The following is a 14009-nucleotide window of genomic DNA, read 5'->3' as shown; positions in this document are numbered from 1 at the left end:
GTCCGAAAAATCGAGAAAACAAAAAATTCGGGATTGAAAAACCCGACTCTTGTTGGTTTGGTTTTGTTTATAGATTTAAAAATCCGAGACAATTGGTTTGGTTTGGTAATTGAAAAACCCGAACCAACTTGGCCTATGACAACCACTGCTTATCACTTGATATATTTAATTTCATTGTTCTTTAAGAAAAACGAAATATAAAGTTTAAAAAAAGAAAGGAACGATTGATATGGTAGCATGCTTCGGTAGATCACTACTTATTTCAGAAACTACCATTAACATAATTAGCCTATCTCTTTTTAGATTGAATTGTAATACAATTCGAGTCGTTTGATTTTTAGAAAAATTATGTGATTATAACGAAGTGATTAATGTCATTGGAAGATTTTGTGGATATGTGATTCTTGTCGTATCGTTTAGTTCACTGTACCGAACACTAATCTATGGTGCATGATATAAATATGTGTTTGGTTTAGAATTGGATAAATTTTGTTTTCAATAATACACTAGTGAACATATATATATATGATTCCTTTGTCATAGAGCGGAAAGGATATACAGGATTCATTTGCTCAATTCTAACTTTTACATCCATTTCTTCCTTCATTACCAGGCCCAGCTTCCCAGAATTAGGAATAGCTTATTCTAGGTTAATATCTCAATAAAAAACAGGTTCCAGAATCCCTAATGTTCGAATAAAATGGAATCGAAAATACTTTTTAAATAAAGAAGGTGACATTTTAAAAGAAGGTGTCGCTAGCCCCTCGACTAAGTAACAAAAGGCCCTTTAGTTGGCTTTCTCGTTCTTAGGGACTTTTTGGCCGCGGATTGGATTTTTAATGAACCAACCTTATTGATAGTTAGGATATTACATATTACTTAATGATAGTCAGGATATTATATATATAGTTGTGTTTGCCTTCACTTAAAAACTCCCAGCTTATTGGAGTAAGATATTTTCTCAAAACTAAATTCCCTCGTCCTCCAGCAATATTAACCTATATATTCAGAGTAGTCCGGTAATTAGCCAGCCTATTCCGTACTATTTGAAGCATTCATAAACCTCATTGTTGGGTATCTATCGAAGCGGAGGAATGGATATCAACTCATTTGAGGTTAAGGAATAGATAATTGGATAAAATCTTACTTAATGAAGAATGTCAATAAATGAAAATTCTTTTTCTTGGAAATGAAACTGAATAAATTGTTACTGTAAGTTTTTACAATTTTAAGAATCTAAAATTGTAGTATTACACCAAAGCTCAAATTAGCCTTTAGTAATTATTATGAATGCTTATTTTAGTTAAAAAAAACTTTAAATTAAAAATCACGATAAATCATTTTAGGTGTTGTTAAACCGCGTATAGCTATTAGGTTATACACCTGTAACTTTTGCGAGCAATGAAGAAAGTGACCAAATGTTGATTAATAATGTAGAGTTCTCTGTCGAAATTGTTTTTTCTTGCGCAAAAAATTAAAGAAGTCCTAAGAATATATTCTTTCGGCCTACATTTGTATCAATGTCCATACGTCTGCAGTATGTTTTTAAATATTCAGTAACTAGCTAGATTGCGGTGATATCATTTCGTAACCTTTTATTTTGAATAGAGAGTAATTTAAGTTGATATAGCTAGCGTACGTAGTAAATTTCAGAATGTACTTTTTATATTATTGTAATATTGAAAGGGATTGATTCTGTAAGATATCAACATTCATAATGTACCAGATAGCAGTACTTGTTATTTGGTCAGTTTGGTGGAGTTTGTGGTAAAGATGGTCTGGACTTGAGGAAGTAAGTCAGAGAAGTAACTGTACCACTCGTTCAATGTGGGTTAGATACATCGAACTGCGAAATTAAATGAAAAGAACACGTGAATATTCATTCAAAATGGTTAAGTTAATAAAATTGCAGTCTTAATTTGAATTAGTATTAATGTTACGTTGATTCTTGAATTCTCAGTCCTGCCTAATTTTATTCGTTTTCTTTAATTGAATGCCACAGGCTTTAATTTGTGTTCATGCATTTCACTTTTTATGTACATCAGCATTCAGCACATGCCCCCACCTCCCCCTCTTTATTATTCTTACGTAATTAAGTTCACATTCAGCCACAAAATTAGCTACTATTCCTTTGATTAGTCTTTATTTTTATTTTTTTGGTAAAATTTGATAACTTTCCCTTTGACTATATGTGAAAATTGCTTACAACTTACCCTATGCTATCTTTACTCAGTTTCCTAGAAACCTCGATATCCTTTTCCTTTTTTCCTGCATGTGAAAAACCTGTGGTCAACAAATAGTTAAATTTCCCAACTTTAGATGAATAGTAAAATTATTTGATGGTAAATTCTTTATTTAGTCCTTTTGAAAGGAAAATGGATATGATTCTAATATTAGACAAGCATCGTGCAGATTTATAAATAAATAAATAAAAAGCGGTCTATTTACATGAAAACGTGTAAAATGAATTGAAGCGTTGCCTATTTTTTTTTTACCTTATTAGTTATCGATCTTGAAGTTTAGTTACACAAAATTGTTGTTTTATAGAAGCATCAAAACAAGGGTTTTTTGTTCTGTGAACCAAAATAGTTGTTCACCTAATTGCTTAAACTAGTTACTCACTCATATCCATAATAAGTGATCTTTTGCCCTTTTTATTTTGGTCCAAAATAAGTGCTCTTTTACATAATCAAGAAGGAATTAACTTTATATTTTCAAATTTGTCTTTATTTAAGTGCCCGTTTGGAAATAAAATTTGATGGAAAGTTTTTCCAAAAAAATTCACTTTTTTTCGAAACTAGCGTTTGTTCATAAAATTTTCAATTTTCACTTGAAGATGCATTTTGAAAATTTTCAAAAATTTTCAAAACTGCAAAAAGCTGTTTTTCAAAATTTTTACTCAAATCACTCACAAATCTTCAAAAACGCCCCAAACTGAAATTTATGTCCAAACACAACTTTAAATTTCAAATACCATTTTCACTTGAAATTTTTTTTTACAATTTTTTCGAATTTTACAATTTTTATGTCCAAACGCCTACTAAGTGTTTTTCTACCAGATTTCGATCTGTCAAGCTAACAAACAAATTTTGATTAAGAATAATTTAGTCAAAATATCTATTTTTTTCCTAGGATTTAAGATTTTCTTAAGGGTGTGCCGGATACTAAAAGTCACTGTATGGACCGGGAGTAGTATTTTGGTTTACTTGTAGGGTGTGCGTGTTGGGATTGGGAAATTGGGTTGAGTCCCAACACTTCAATTCTATGGACGGGCTAAGGACCACTTCCTTAGAACAGTTAGGTCAATAGGATCCTTAAATTAGGTAATTTAGTTAGTTTTGTATTCCTTATATTTAGGAGTACTTTCCTTTTATATTTGGATCTTTGTGTTTTTAGAAATTATTTTGAATTTCCAAAAAGGGCTCAAATAGAAAAGGCTTTTAATAATTAATATTTCATGAAATTTGTTAAATACTAAAATATAGTATTAAACATAATATCTAAAACAACACCATTATTAACACTTTTATTATTAGTGTGCAATATGTTTTTATGACAATGGGAAGTAAAAGTCAGCTTGTTTAATTTTTTTCTTCCTTGTGATGTCTTGTATGTTGAAGTTTGGCAAAATGCCAAAGTCCCACATTGGTTGGGAGTTAAGTTTGGGGGGATTTTTCCCCTATAAAAGAAGGCCTAATGTTTAGGATTGAAACACACCTCTCATTTGCCTTCTCATCTGTTTAAGGCATTTGTATCTTCTCTCTTTAGTATTATTTCACTTGTATTTTTGGAGTGAAATAAAATATTGGTTGTGTCCGAGGAGTAGGCAAAATTAGCCGAACCTCGTAAATTCTGGTGTTCCCTTTATTATTGTTTTATTGTCTTATTTATTATTTGGTGGCTGTCATAATTTTTGGTATAGTAGTTGTGACTTATTCACACTATATACATTTGGCTTCCGCAACAATTGGTATCAGAGCCAAGGTACTGTCTAAGTATGCTCTGTGGTTGCAGCATAGTCTGATCTTCCACATCAGAAAAGATTTATCTTGGTAACTGAGTCAAGGTTCTGTCTGAGTATGCTCTGTAGTTGCAGCTTAGTCTGATCTTCTACATCAGAAAGGAAATAATCTTGATTTGTGTCGTCAGCTATTAAATAATATTTGTGTCAAAGATGAGAGACAATAAACAAGAAGAATCTACATCAAGTGTCAACAATACGTCATCATTGGCATCTTCGCTTATGACAAGAATTGTGTCAAATGCGAAATTTGCGGTAGAAATTTTTGACGGGTCCGGACATTTTGGGATGTGGCAAGGCGAGGTTCTAGATGTCCTTTTTCAACAAGGGCTAGATCTGGCCATTGAAGAAAAGAAACCAGATGTTATTGGAGAAGAAGATTGGAGAATTATCAACCGTGTTGCTTGCGGTACCATTCGATCCTACCTTGCTAGAGAGCAGAAATATCCATACACAAAGGAAACTTCTGCAAGTAAATTATGGAAAGCACTGGAGGATAAATTTTTGAAGAAAAACAGTCAAAATAAATTGTACATGAAGAAGAGACTGTTTCACTTCACCTATGTTCCTGGTACCACGATGAATGAACATATCACCAGTTTCAATAAGTTGGTCACAGATTTGCAAAATATGGATACAACTTATGATGATGGTGACTTGGCCTTAATGTTGTTGGCGTCACTTCCTGATGAGTACGAGCACCTTGAAACTACTCTACTCCATGGAAATGACGAAATTTCTCTCAGAGAAGTTTGTTCAGCTTTGTACAGCTATGAACAAAGAAAGCGAGAAAAACAGAAGGGCGGAGAAGGAGAAGCACTGTTTGTGAGGGGTCGTCCTCAAAATCAAACGAGGACAAAGAAGGGAAGATCCAAGTCAAGATCCAGACCCAGTAAAGATGAATGTGCCTTTTGTCGAGAAAAAGGGCACTGGAAGAAAGACTGTCCGAAGTTGAAGAATAAGGCCAAACATAACAATGGAAAGGCTATTATGGATTCAAATGTAGCTGATTGTGATGATTCAGACTTCTCATTAGTTACAACAGAGTCATCAACATCATCAGACATATGGTTGATGGACTCGGCTTGTAGCTATCATATGTGTCCCAACAGGGACTGGTTCATGGAATTTCAAGAAGGAGAATATGGAGTCATCCACACAGCGGATAACAACCCTCTTACCTCATATGGCATTGGTTCAATACGATTAAGGAACCATGATGGAATGATCAGAACATTGATAGATGTTCGATATGTACCGGATTTGAAGAAGAATCTCATCTCTGTGGGAGCCCTAGAATCAAAAGGGTTCAAAATCATTGCAGAAAATGGAGTGATGAGAGTATGCTCCGGTGCACTAGTGGTAATGAAGGCTAATCGGAAGAATAATAATATGTACCGCTATCGTGGCAGTACAGTTATTGGGACAGCGACAGTAACATCCAGTGACGACAAAGAGGCAGAAGCAACCAAGCTATGACACATGCGCTTGGGACATGCTGGAGGAAAATCCTTGAAAACTCTATCAGATCAAGGATTGTTAAAAGGAGTAAAGGCTTGCAACTTGGAGTTTTGTGAGCATTGTGTTAAAGGGAAACAGACAAGGGTTAAATTTGGTACAACGATCCATAATACTAAAGGCATTTTGGATTATGTACACTCTGATGTTTGGGGTCCTTCCAAAACACCTTCATTGGGTGGGAAGCACTATTTTGTAACCTTTGTTGATGATTTTTCCCGAAGAGTATGGGTGTATACAATGAAGAGCAAAGATGAAGTGTTGGGAATTTTTCTCAAATGGAAGACGATGGTGGAGAATCAGACAGGCAGGAGAATCAAGTGTATTCGCACAGACAATGGAGGTGAATACAAAAATGATCATTTCAATAAGGTCTGTGAAAATGATGGCATCATCCGACACTTCACTGTTAGACATACACCACAACAGAATGGAGTGGCAGAACGTATGAACCGGACCTTGCTGGAGAAGGTACGGTGTATGTTGTCCAATGCTGGCTTGGGCAAAGAATTTTGGGCTGAGGCAATTACATATGCATGCCACCTCATTAATCGTCTACCATCTGCTGCTATTGATGGCAAAACACCATTTGAAAAATGGTACGGAAAACCTGCTGTAGATTATAACTCTTTGCACGTGTTTGGCTCAACTGCATATTATCATGTGACAGAGTCAAAATTGGATCCAAGGGCAAAGAAGGCTATTTTTATGGGAATTACTTCTGGAGTCAAAGGATATCGCTTATGGTGTCCTATGACAAAGAAAGTAATATTCAGCAGAGATGTTACCTTTGATGAATTTGCTATGGTAAATAAGGTAACAGAAGATACCAAACAAAATGAAGGTGCTTCTAAGCAGGTGGAGTTTGAGGGAAAATTTATTTTTCCTACACAAGAAGCAGAGGAGGAAACAAATGAAGATTACCCTCTGGAAGGAGAGCCAGTAGAGGAGATTCCAACTCAGGAATCTCAACAACAACTTGAATCAATAGCAACCAGCAGGCCAAAAAGAACAATAACGAAACATGTTCGTCTCATAGAGACGGTTGCTTGTGCAACCTCAATTGTAGCTGATGATGTTCCTACTACTTATAAAGACGCTGTCCAAAGTTCAGAAGAAGATAAGTGGAGGATTGCCATGAATGATGAAATACAGTCCCTTCATCAGAATCATACATGGAGATTGGCCAATCTCCCGAAGGGAAAGAAAGCAATTGGGTGCAAATGGGTATTTGCAAAGAAGGAAGGATTTCCTAACCAAGTAGATGTTCGCTACAAAGCAAGATTGGTGGCCAAAGGATATGCTCAAAAGGAGGGAATTGATTACAATGAAGTATTTTCTCCAGTTGTAAAACATTCCTCCATTAGAATTATGTTGGCTTTGGTAGCACAATTGGATTTGGAACTAGTTCAGATGGATGTAAAAACTGCGTTTTTACATGGAAACTTGGAGGAGGAAATCTACATGACTCAGCCAGAAGGATTCAAAGTTGCTGGAAAAGAAAATATGGTGTGCAAACTTGAAAAATCGTTGTACGGATTGAAACAATCTTCTAGACAATGGTACAAGCGATTTGACGAGTTTATGTTGCGGCAAGGGTACAAGAGAAGCAAATACGATCATTGTGTGTATTTGCACAAGCTTAAAGATGGTTCCTTTGTATATCTTCTCCTATATGTTGATGATATGTTGATAGCTTCCAAGAATTTGGAAGAAATTGATAAGTTGAAGATTCAACTGAAGAAGGAGTTCGAGATGAAGGATTTGGGTGAGGCAAAGAAAATTCTTGGCATGGAGATAATTAGAGATAGACGTTCAAAGAAACTCTGTTTATCTCAAAAGGAATATTTGAAGAGAGTACTTCAACGTTTTGGCATAGATGACAAGACTAAGCCAGTTAGTACTCCACTTGCTTCCCATTTTAAGCTAAGTACTACTATGTCGCAAATGGATGAAGTTGAACGAAAGTATATGTCAAAGGTACCATACGCAAATGTTGTTGGTAGCTTGATGTATGCAATGGTTTGCACAAGGCCTGACATTTCACAAGCTGTTGGAGTTATTAGCAGATATATGCACAATCCAGGGAAGGAGCATTGGCAAGCTGTGAAGTGGATTCTACGGTATATTCATAATACTGTAGATGTCGGGTTAGTTTTTGAGCAGGAAGACAATCAGTCTGTAGTTGGATATTGTGACTCAGATTTTGCGGGTGATCTGGACAAACGAAGATCAACTACTGGTTATGTGTTTACTTTTGCAAAGGCACCAGTTAGTTGGAAGTCTACTTTGCAGTCAACAGTTGCTTTGTCTACAACAGAGGCAGAGTACATGGCTATTACAGAGGCTGTGAAAGAGGCAATTTGGCTTCAAGGATTGCTAAAGGAGCTTGGTGTTGAACAAAAAGGTATCACAATTTTTTGTGATAGTCAAAGTGCTATTCAATTAGCGAAGAACCAAGTTTATCATGCAAGGACGAAGCACATTGATGTTCGGTATCATTTCGTACGCGAAATCATAGAAGAAGGTGGAGTCACGGTGAAGAAAATTCATACTACAGAGAATCCTGCTGATATGCTGACAAAGGTGGTGACTGCGGTCAAGTTTCAACATTGTTTGGATTTGATCAACATTGTTGAACACTGAAGATTGAAGATGAAGACACAACCAAAATTTGTTATTGAGAGAGAATTGAAAATGTGGAATTTTGCCAAGGTGGAGATTTGTTGAAGTTTGGCAAAATGCCAAAGTCCCACATTGGTTGGGAGTTAAGTTTGGGGGGATTTTTCCCCTATAAAAGAAGGCCTAATGTTTAGGATTGAAACACACCTCTCATTTGCCTTCTCATCTGTTTAAGGCATTTGTATCTTCTCTCTTTAGTATTATTTCACTTGTATTTTTGGAGTGAAATAAAATATTGGTTGTGTCCGAGGAGTAGGCAAAATTAGCCGAACCTCGTAAATTCTGGTGTTCCCTTTATTATTGTTTTATTGTCTTATTTATTATTTGGTGGCTGTCATAATTTTTGGTATAGTAGTTGTGACTTATTCACACTATATACATTTGGCTTCCGCAACATTGTACTCGTTTTAGGACACGACTAATTCAGATCCCGCCGGAACATCCCATTTTAGGGGTAAATAATCTTTACCAAACATGATTTCATACGTAAAGCTCAAACCAAAAGTTTCATGTTAAAGATGAAAGAATATTTACTACTCCATTAAAATCCTTGACAGTAATATTTATGGTTATGATAATGGGTAGTAAATTTCTTTTTTCTTTTTGAAGATTATGCAATTTGTATATAAGGTGATGGAAAGAAGCAAGTGACAAGAAGGAATTGGCATGCATGCGCAATTGGCAAGTGGTGGTATTTCTTAGGCAAACTCCTCTAGCTTCAATTTCCATCTAAAAACCAGCCCCTAGTTTTGGTTTCCCTATTTTTTTGAGGATAATAGTTGGATATTGGTGGCTTACCTCTGTTCTAACTTTTTTCTTTATTTGTTTGCTTGAAATTGACTTTATATGGTCAAATTGGACACTTTTGATGAGATTAATTATGTTTTCTCTGGCTAAATCTTAAACTTTATTTCTGCCAAACAACAAAAATGATAGAGAACATGAACAAACCATTTACAGAGTTCACAATTTTCTAAAATTTCTCTGAAAGCTTTTCAAAAAGTACATTTTATCAAGATTTATTTGACTTTAAAGAGTTAAACAAAAAAAATATTTTGTGATCTAGGGAGAACCAAAATCTTCTTTTATTTTTGTTCAAAGGAGGAATTAGGGGGTTGCCGATTGCAGCTGCCCCAAAATTTTTGTGCAGTCTTATACCTGTCAAATTTTCTAAAAACTACTTAAAGCGAAAGTATTTTTCTTCTTTAACGATTTAATTAAAAGTATATATTTCTTTTTTCTTTTTCAATCTCCTTTTGAATATTTGCTCCAGACCACTGTCTTTTTCATACAAATTAAGATTGACTTGGGAAAAGTGTACGAAGCACGTAATATAATGATTCCATGCAAAGAACCAAGTGCCAAGCATTAAGCAAATGGGCCAAGAACATTTTGACTTTGATGGACTAAGCAATATATTATAGAATTAAAGTAATGTGCTTTTGGAAGGTTATATTCGTAGTCAAAGGGTTAATTTCACAATTTTCTAAGTTTAATGTTATCTTAATAAGTAGAAAGAGAGACAGAAAGACAAATAATTCAAGTGTTTTGCGATCCGCCCTTAGTTAACAAATATTAAAAATGTCCGCTAGATTTTCTCATAGTAATAAAGTTTTTACTTTGGAGACAGGTCATCTTAAGCTAATATTATTCTCCTGAAAAGAAAAAGAAAAAGAAAAAAGAGATGATGGAGCAAACACACTTATTGTTGCTATATGTTAAGGTAGATGCCCTTAACTTTAATTATAAGCGCCGTAATTAGCACTGTATAATGAGGAATAAGCAGCCCAATTAAATTTGCTTCTTTGTTTGCTAGAAAAAGTAATTAAGATTGTCTGATGTATGTTATTTCCAAAACATCAAGCTTGGTTTCGACTTTCGAGTAGTATATATCTAACTTCACTTTGATATATGTATATAACTAACTATATACATATATTTCGAATATTTTTGCTCTTATCAATTAGAAAAAAAGATTTTATCATAATAGTAACCAAATAGACGCGTGAACTAGTCAGCCGTGTGAAATAGTTCAAACCGAATACAGTGCTCCAACATAGTGACAATTGTGGTGTACTTTATGTCTCCCCCTATGTTATGATTATAAACATGAACTAATTATCATTTTCGTTCAAGAGAATTAAAAGTTGCAAAAGTACTGCAATATGAGTTGCAAGTTTGAATTCTAAATGACTTGCAACTTGAATAATTACAAACTAATTAGCTTCTATTTGACGGTTTAAAGAGGAAGCTGGAGGACTCGTGCAAGAAGGTTTCAAAACCCAACTTAGTGAGAATATGTGATCAAGAAAACATTTTTAGAATATAAGGGAATAATTTAGAAAAAAAGGTAATGATGAAGAAAAGAAAAGAGGAGTTCCAGTTTACTTTGAACAAAGTAGCTAGCTAGGTTATACGAGGAAGAAGTATCTAAAATTCTTTAGTACGTAATTGATACAAATATCTTGAATGGAATTCATTGAATCAAAAGGTTGGACCACATGACATACCATCCATTTGTCCACTTTTCACCATTTTTAATTCTATTTTTTTGCAATGACATCCCCTCTCAAGTCTCACCCACCCCTTTCATGCATGCATCATTCTTTTCTTTCTAGTTTCTCCTTATATTTGCAATTTTTTTTTTTAATATTTCATGAACAGCATTAGTATATTTAAAGATAGATCCAAGTTTAAATGATTTATTGCATCATGTACTCACTAATCCGCGCGCGCCTCTACTTGCATCATATTAGTAGGAGAAATTGAAGTGAATGACCAAATAGATATGTGGCCTTTTAAACTTGTTCGAGTTTTTATTTAAACACTTATACTGAGGCTTGTTCTTATTGAACACCTGAACTCAAACCTTAATGTGTCATTCAAACATAACTCGCCGACATGGCACGTACGTAGCATGTATCACACTTTAAGCGTAGCGTGTCTCACCGAAAAATATGAAGGTTTTGCCCTAAAAATATTTCATCCATCTTTTTTCTCAGATCCGACCACCGTCACCTCTCCTTCTTCAAAATCAAGAGTTGCTTCTTTTTATTCTTTTCGGCAGTACAGCTGCCATTCTTTTGGACAATGGTCATCCTTTTTCTTCTTTCAATTTTTAACCCACTTTTGGACAAAAGTTTCGGGTCAGCCAAGTTTTTGTTTGTAATCGAGAGATAAAATATCAAGAAAGATAAATATAACTATATATAGCTATCCATCAACACGTCCCATTAATTAATTTGGTAACAAAGAAAATGTATCCCGGCCGGTAGCGTTTCTTTTTACGCCGGACTTCTTCTTTCCCCATTGGAGTTTCTTTTTTGTTTTCCAGATTTTGACTTTTTCATTTCTGATCCTTTTCTCATTGGTTTTTATTGCTTTGACAAGTTCGTGGCAGTCAGGCTTCTGAACTTAGTTTATTTAGAATGGTAAAATATGTGTCCAATTGATGCAATTTGATCAATAGGTGAATAGTTTAATAGGAACAAGACTTTAGAGCCCAAAAATACTTTTTAAAATTACTTTTGCAAAATTGCAGTAGTTTGTGTTTGGCAATTCATTAAATAGTACTTTTTGCATGCAAATTATTTCTAAAAAGTACTTTTGACTATTAAATTACGAAAAAAGACGGTAAAGATTTAGTTTTCAATTATTATTATTTAAAAGAGATAAATGAATTTAAATATTTATCATAATTAAAAGATAATTAATATAAAATATAGTTATTTGAAAACGATAATATAGGGACATTTAATATTTTTTATTGTTTACATGATGATTTTAATATATCAAAATACATCACTCAATATGAATTAAAAATATACTATTATAAATCACTATATAAAAGACGAAAACTACATAAAAATTTTCAAAAAGTACTTTTTTGACGAAAAAAATACTTTTTGCTTCCCAAAAGCTTGTCCTCAAAGTCTGTTTGGGCTTTTTTGAGGCCAAAAGTTCTTTTTAACAAAAAAGTAATTTATGGAAAATTTGAGGCATTTGGACAAGATGAAAATAGTACTTTTGAGCGGTAGAAGCAATTTTTTTACTTTTGAGGAGAAACTACAAATTCTAGCTTCTTCCAAGAAGCAGAAAGAGAAGTGGAAAATTAATTTATTCAAGACAAAAATAAGAAATTCATATTTTCCAAATTATTCCTTATTAATTTAATATTTTTCTTTTTCTTTTTATTTCTACGATACCTTTCTTCTGTTTTATTTCAACCATAATTTTATTCTCTTTCTCCTATTCCTAAGAGTAGATTTTTAATTTATATTGAATAATATATTTTAATATATTAAAAATATCATACAGATAATAAGTAATGCTAGATACTCAATGTTATTACTTTGGAATAACTATCTTTTATATTGCTTATAAATTTTAATTTATATATTACTTTATGTTTTATGATTTAACTAATTGTTTCATAATAAATATTCAAATTTATTTTTCTACTTTAAATAATACTAATCTCAAACTGAACTTTTTTTGTCCTTTTTTTTATAATTTGATACTTAAAAATACTTTTTAGAAAGATTGGCCAAACATAATGAGCTTGCAAAAAGCACTACTCAAATAAATAGGCTAAACACAAATTGCTATTTTGCAAAAGTTTTTTTTTTTCTTTTTCAAAGAGCACTTTTCACTACAAGCAGTTTTTTTTCTTCAGCTTGATCAAACAGACTCTTAGCACATGTGTCTAAGTGAAAAATATTAGGCAAATTTAAGGGACCACTTATGTATTCAACCAATATATTTTGAAGAATTAAATCTGTTTAATGTCGATCTGGATATATGACGATTAAGGTCATGTCTCCTTTCTGATTCTTCATTTTTCTTTGAGAGTTCTATGTCATATTCTGCAAATTAAAAGAAATTAATTAATCCATATGGTCTCTTTTTGTAAGTTTTATTTTATTCTCACGAATCGGAACTATTTTTCATTTGCCTGTATTTGAGACATGCATCATGCCAACGTGGGCTAAGACTTGCACTTTTCCTTCAATTTTGCTTTCTTAATTTACATTTTTATATCCAGTTTGGTCCACTTGTTTGACATAATATGTGGAATTTTGGGAACAAAAGGCATGATGATCACGTGAGATATGTATAGGCAAAGATGGGACATGAGCTAATTAATACTAAGAATGTGGTGCTTCCTTGTACCTCTATTTTTAGTCCTAGTACTCGCTTCCTTGTTTCCAAATGACGCTGATTGCTCAACTAACTTATTTATCCTTCTAAACCAAATATTCCAAACCTTTTTTATTTTATTTTTTTGGTGATCCTGGATAATGAAAAAAATTATGAGGAGTTGAGTAAGAATCATAACCCACTATTAAAGTAGAGTACATTATTAATACAAATTTAATAATTAGTTTAGTTCATAACAATACTCCTGTCACCTTTTAAATGGGATAAATTAACCTTCCTTTGACCTTAAAATTGAGGACCAATTACTATGGATTTTAGCACTTCTTTTTTCAAAAGAAAAATTTTCAATAATATTGTCAAAATGTGTAAATTGTTTTTAACGCATATAACATTTTTAGGTAGGAGAACAAACTCTTTCGTATTTTATATACAAGTTGTGAATCCCCTTTGTATATATGTCAAATGAGGCCTAAAAGTTGCCTTTTCACGCAATAAGTAACTATTTTCAAAGGGTCAAATTTATCCTTGTATTATTTAAATTGAAAATAAATAAATTCATCCATTAAATTTTTTGTTTGTTATAACCTCCGCCATTAGGAAACAATCTCGTTTTTTTTGCCTTTAACCT

This window comes from Nicotiana sylvestris, chromosome 6, assembly GCF_000393655.2.
Source record: "Nicotiana sylvestris chromosome 6, ASM39365v2, whole genome shotgun sequence".
NCBI lineage: Eukaryota > Viridiplantae > Streptophyta > Magnoliopsida > Solanales > Solanaceae > Nicotiana > Nicotiana sylvestris.
This window is presented reverse-complemented; position numbering follows the sequence as displayed.